Here is a 7,260-nt window from a genome sequence, read left to right as displayed (position 1 = left end):
TTTCCAAAATTTTCTTTATCTCCCTATTAGCTAATTCAACTTGTCCATTTGTTTGAGTATGATAAGGAGTAGTTACTTTGTGAGTAATACTATATTTTTTCATTAATGAAGCAAATGATTTATTAACAAAGTGAGTTCCCCCATCACTTATCATGGCTCGAGGAATTCCAAATCTACTAAAAATATTTTCTTTCAAAAATTTTATGACGATTTTATGATCATTTGTTCGACATGGAATTGCCTCTATCCATTTAGAAACATAATCAACCGCAACTAAAATATACAAGTATCCAAACGACGGTGGAAAATGTCCCATAAAATCAATTTCCCAACAGTCAAAGATTTCAATTTCAATGATAGGATTCAAAGGCATCATGTTTCTTTTTGAAATCGCACCCAATTTTTGACAATTTTCACAGATCTTGCAGATTTTGTGGGTGTCTTTAAACAAAGTGGGCCAATAAAATCCACACTGCAAGAATTTTGCAGCCGTTTTCTTTGAAGAAAAATGTCCTCCGCTTGCTTCTGAATGACAAAATTTAATGACACTACTTACCTCATTGTCGGGTATGCAACGTCGAAAAATTTGATCTGGACAATACTTGAACAGATACGGATCATCCCAATAAAAGTTTTCTACCTCATTCAAAAATTTTCTTTTATCTTGGGAACTCCATTGCGGTGGCATTTTTCCTGTCACAAGAAAATTTACTATGTCAGCAAACTAAGGTGTAGTAGTAACTGAAAATAGATGTTCATCAGGAAAATTATCGTTAATTGGTGTCATTTCACAAGATGATCCTGTTACTAGTCTCGATAAATGATCGGCTACGACATTCTCGATTCCTTTTTTATCTTTGATCACAATGTCAAATTCTTGGAGCAACAAAATCCATCGTATCAGTCGTGGATTTGCATCCTGTTTGGTCAAGAAATATTTAATAGCAGAATGATCAGTAAACACAATAGTCGTTGATACAATCAAATAAGAACGAAATTTATCTAATACAAATATTACAACAAGTAGTTCTTTTTCAGTTGTGGAGTAATTCATTTGAGCATTGTTTAAAGATCTACTTGCATAATATATCACGTAAAGATTACCGTTTCTTCTTTGACCCAGTACTGCACCGACTGCATAATCACTCGCATCGCACATGATTTCAAATGGTAAAGACCAATCAGGAGGTTGCATGATAGGAGCTGATGTTAAATGTGGAATGATTTTATCAAAAGTATTTTGACATTCTTGAGTCCAATCAAATGCAGTGTCTTTTGTTAAGAGGTTACAAATGGGTTTAGAGATTGAACTAAAGTCCTTTATAAACCTCCTATAAAATCCAGCATGTCCCAAAAATGAGCGAATTTCTTTAATGTTTTTTGGAGGAGGTAAATTTGCAATGAAATCAACTTCGGCTTTATCAACTTCAATTCCATGAGATGACACGACATGTCCCAGAACAATCCCAAAAGTAATCATGTAATGACATTTTTCCCAATTTAAAATAAGACCTTTTTCCTCGCATCTTTTTAAAACTTTTTCTAAATTTTCAAGACAATTATCAAATGTATTTCCAAAAACAGTTAAATCATCCATGAAAATCTCCAAACAATTTTCAACCATGTCGCTAAAAATACTTAGCATACATCTTTGAAATGTTGCTGGGGCATTGCATAATCCAAATGGCATCCTTCTAAATGCAAATGTTTTAAAATGACATGTGAATGTAGTTTTATCTTGATCTTCGAGTGCAATGGGAATTTGATAATAACCTGAATATCCATCAAGAAAACAGTAGTATGGATGACCTGCTACTCTTTCTAAAATTTGATCCAAAAATGGTAATGGAAAATGATCTTTTCTAGTGGCTTCATTTAATTTTCTTTAATCAATACACATCCGCCAACTAGAGGGGACTCGACTTGTTAACAATTCACCTTTTTCATTTTTTTATCACTGTGATGCCAGATTTTTTTGGAACTACTTGTGTTGGGCTTGCCCACTTACTATCAGAAATAGGGTAGATAATCCCGACATCAAGTAGTTTGAGAACTTCAGTTTTCACAACATCTTTCATGTGTGGATTTAATCTCCTTTGTGGTTATTGAGATGTTTTTGCATTTTCTACTATGTGAATTTTGTGAGTGCAAATTAGTGGATTAATGCCCTTGAGATCTTTTAGTGTCCAACCAATTGCATTTTTATATCTTTTAAGCATATCAACTAATTTACCTACTTGATCACTTGCTAGTTTGGAAGAAATTATCACCGGATATATTTCATCTTCTCCAAGAAATGTATACTTCAATTCTTCTGGCAAGGGTTTTAACTCCAATATGGGTGGTTCGTCTTTGTTATCATATTTTGCATCAAATTCTTTCTCTGATCCTGGTAACGAGTGATACCTGATAAAATCATCAAGATCAATTTCAATATTTTCTTTCACAGTTTCAATTGAACAAATATCTAATTGATCACGAGTACTCCCTTCTTGAATGTTTTCTTCCACAAGAGTTTCAATAAGATTTTCATCTTCACTTTCATCTCCTTTGTCATGTGGTTGCTTACAAAGATTAAAAACATTGAGCTCCAAGGTCATGTTACCAAATGACAACTTCATTATTCCATTCCTGCAATTTATAAGAGCATTAGAAGTTGCTAAAAATGGACGACCCAGAATTACAGGAATTGCATTACAAACTTCGATAGGTTGTGTATCTAAAACTATGAAATCGACAGGATATACAAAGTTATCAACTTAGACCAACACGTCTTCTACCATACCTCTTGGCACTTTAACAGATCTATCGGCAAGTAAAAGTGTTACCGAAGTAGATTTTAACTCGCCTAGATTGAGTTCTTGATAAACTGAATATGGAAGTAAATTCACACTAACTCCAAGATCAAGCAAGGCTTTTTTAATCTTTCGTTCTCCAATAATACATGAAATAGTAGGACAACCAGGGTCTTTGTATTTCAAAGTATTATTATTTTGAATGTTTGCACTTACTTGTTCGGCTAAAAATGCTTTCTTTTTCACATTCAATTTTCTTTTCACAGTGCACAAGTCTTTCAAAAATTTGGCATATGATGGTACCTGTTTTATTGCATCTAATAAAGGAATATTAACTTTTACTTGTTTAAAAATATCATATATATAAGAATTCAAATTTGGTTTTTTTTGTATTTTTCAATGCATGAGGGAATGGTGGTGACACTGTCTGTTGAACCTTCTCTTCGCAAGTTATGGGTTCCACATCCTTAGCCTTTGGAGCTGATTTATCATCATCTTCACAAGGTTCAGGAATGGATTTTTCCACAACCTTACCACTTCGAAGGGTAATAACAGATTTTACCTGATCCATCGGTTGAGTTCCAGAAGTTCCAGTTTGTGAATGATGATCCTTGGGATTAGGCTGTGGTTGTGAAGGAAATTTACCTTTTTCATGAACATTAAGTGCAGATGCAAATTTAGCAAGAGTATCTTTCAAATCTGTCATGGTTTGAGCAGTTTGAGTATTGATAGACTCTTGCTTTGCAATGAAAGAATTCAATAAATCTTCCAAATTTCTTTTAGGTGGAGGAACATAAGGTGCATAATTTTGAAAATTTTGTTGATTTTGAAAATGTGGTTGCGGAAATTGTGCAGCATTATCATTCCTCCAACTAAAATTTGGATGATTTCGCCAAACTGGATTGTAATTTTGAGAAAATGGTTCAAAATTTGGCCTTTTGAAATTGTTCAAAACATTGACTTGTTCATGGAGACATTCTTTAAAAGAGGGCAAAGTGGGACAATGTTTTGTAGAATGATCACTTGTATCACAGATGTGACACGCAATTTCTTGAATAGCTTTTAATTGACCATTTTTTTTCAATTCAAGTGCCTCAACTTTTCTTGCCAAAGATGTAAATCTAGCTTGGAGATCATGTTCATCTTTGAGGGTGTACATACCTCCACCAGATGTGGGAGATTGAATCTTGTTTGATGGCTCGATTGTACCTACAGTGTCCCAATTTTGAGCATTTTCAGCTAATGAATCGAGATACTCAATTGCCTCAATTGGATCTTTATCTTCAAATGTTCTATTACACATAAATTCAACCATTTGCCTATCTTTAGGTGTTAAGCCTTCATAAAATTGAGAAACAACTCTCCAAATTTCAAACCAATGATGTGGACAAAGATTAAGCAATTCTTTGTATCTATCCAAACACTGATAAAAAGTTTCTCTTTGTTTTTGAGTGAAAGTGATGATTTGCCTTTTGAAAGAATTTGTTCTATGAGATGGAAAATTTTTTTCGAAAATTGTTGTTGCAATCCATCCCAAGTTCGAATGGATCCCGATCTAAGATTTTGTAGCCAAGTTTTAGCTTTATCTTTTAAAGAAAAAGGAAAAGGCTTAAGTCGAATGGTGTTCATGCTACAATTTAGATCATTATATGTGTTGCACACTTAAATACATGTATGGATTTTCAGAATCTAAGCCATGAAAATTGGGTAAAAGTTGGATAATACCAGGCTTAAAATTGAAATGAGATGCATCAGGGGGAAAAACTAGACATGAAGGTGCACTAGTACGTGTAGGATTCATGTGATCTCTAAGTGTTCTTCGTCTATCATGATCATGTTGAGATTGAATTTCATCTTCATTTTCTTGGATGGGTTCTTCTGCCATGTTTTATAAAAATAAAGGGTTATTTCGAATGAGTCGACCACTAAGTGTTCGTGACCAAATGCTCATGCAAATGCAAATGCAAAAGAATAAAAACACACAAAAGCAATAAAAATTCAAATAAAAAAAATAAACTATAAAAAAAATTAAATAGACTTGAAATTAAATTATACTTCCCCGGCAACGGCGCCAAAAACTTGTTGCGACTTTGATTGTTGCACTCCCAAGAGCAGGTTGTCCACAAGTAGTATAATTCGGTGAGTCCGAATATCGTATCCACAGGTAAGCTAAGGTAATTACAAGTCCACTACAATGTCTTTTTGTTTTTGTTTTTGTTTTATTTTTCTTTTAATAGTTTGAATCTTAATTGGTAATTTTTAATTGCTCAAATTTTAATTTAAGTAGTTGAGATTAAAGGATCCACTCTTGGTATTTTAATAAAGTTAACATTAATGAACATTATTTAAATCCACTTAATAAAATGATTCCAATATATATTAAATAATCATATTTTTATTATGTTATATATTATTATCTTATAAGTATATAATATATACAAAAACTTGTAAATGTTGTCAAGTATTTATTGTGCTATATATATATTTGTAAACACTAAATCAAGGTTCCCACTTTAAATTGTTGGTAAAACCAAACAAACATTTAAATGGTACCAAGAAATTAATATTATGATATATTCATATATAATAAATCAAGGCATCCACTTTAAATGGTTGGTAATACCAAACTAACATTTAAATGGTTCCAAGAATTTAGTGTAACATATAGCAACAATAAATCAAAACTCCCACTTATAAGTAGGGTGTAATAATACTTAAAGAAATAAATATAACATAAACAATAAATAATGATTAAATAATATAAAACATAGATTCTTACCTTTTAATAACCTTATTATCATGCCAAGAGTTTCACCTTTTCATCTCAACTTTGGGAAGTTATCTACTCATTATTCAAAGTGTAAAACTTTGAATATGAATTTAACATGCTAATTATATTTAAATGAAGAAATAAAGGGAAAACAAAGAGAGAAATATTATGAACTCAAAGGTGTGTTCATAAAATGAGGGATATCTCAATACATTACAATGCACCCCTATTAATAGCCAAATTTGGGGAGACAACTACAAATAAAATATTATTTTTTACACATAAGTCTTCATTGGTGTTCCAAGAAATTAATATTTTAATACACATCACTTTTGAAAATCTTCCCATCCGAATTTTCTTCTCCACATAAAAACAAACATGTAGATATCTGAGTTGTTTGAATTGTGGTATTTTTTTTTAACAATTTGACCAAGTAATTTGAGAGATATGGTCAAAATACTAGGGCATGGTAAAACTGCCACTTCTTTGGTAACTTTAATTGTTGCTTAATTTGATCCCATTTCTGAGAAGATTTTTATCTAATGGTTGCCACAATATTGTAGATATTAACACCAACTTTCTACAGGTCCAATAATCATCTTAATCTCATTTGCAACGCCAAGTTTATTTTTGTTTTATCGAACCTGTAAAAAATAGTAAAAACTTATAATTACACAACAACTTATTTTTTATATAATTTATTATAAAACATATAATATTTAAACATTTAATAAAACAAAAACTATATATTTATATTATAAAACATTTAATTAATATACAATTTTTTATCTTTATCATCTATGTAGTCTCGATAGGGTTTGTGGCACTCTAGGCAGCCTATCTGTCTCAAAATCGACCCATACAGTTCTTGAACAGTTTTCCCCACCACATCAGGATCGAACATTGCTGCATTTTTGTTGGGGAGTAGATGGTGATAATAGTTTGCCCCCCGAGTCTGAGCCCATGTACTATGACCAGCACTCCATCCATGGAAACTTCCATCAAATCCCTGATAATCTAGGTGTGACATATCCTCATAAGATCCCGGTTGATACAGAGGATTTGTCACGCTGTACACCTCAACAATTGGTTGTTTTGAGCTCCCCACTCCATGAGCACGTGAATATTGCTGAGCTTTCCCTCCAAAGGTTTCTTCTCTCCTGTGAGGTAGTGTATACCTTCTTTCTATCTGATTCGGGAGAGTGAACTCCGGGTGGCGAGGATCGCCAGCCCTTGATTTTGCTACTCCCTGGTCAAATTCATGGACCTGTGTAACGTACCAGACTTTAAAACTACTTAAAATTTTGCGAAAAATAAAAATTTTTCTTAAATAAGTAAAAATATTTCAAAATGCAATATAAATAAGATGCTTGACTAAATATTTGAAATATAAACGAGTACAAACTATTTTCATGTCATCAATGTCACAATCAAAACGAGCTTGCAAAAAGTACTTGTTTAAAAAACATTAAGTAATTTCAATAAAATCAGAGTAGATGAATTCGACATGCATAAAATTATTGAAAACTTAGGCGGTCCTCGTGTTAGGGCTCCGCATAGTTCGAGCCAACTCACTGGTCCCCACCTCTCGCCTCTTCGTACCCGTCCTCACCTTAATCGATCAAGTCTAGTGAGTTTAAAGACTCAACATATATAAGCCGAGAATAGCAAGTAATACATATTAAAACCGCATGC

Source organism: Primulina tabacum, chromosome 3 (genome assembly GCF_025594145.1).
Source record: "Primulina tabacum isolate GXHZ01 chromosome 3, ASM2559414v2, whole genome shotgun sequence".
NCBI lineage: Eukaryota > Viridiplantae > Streptophyta > Magnoliopsida > Lamiales > Gesneriaceae > Primulina > Primulina tabacum.
This window is presented reverse-complemented; position numbering follows the sequence as displayed.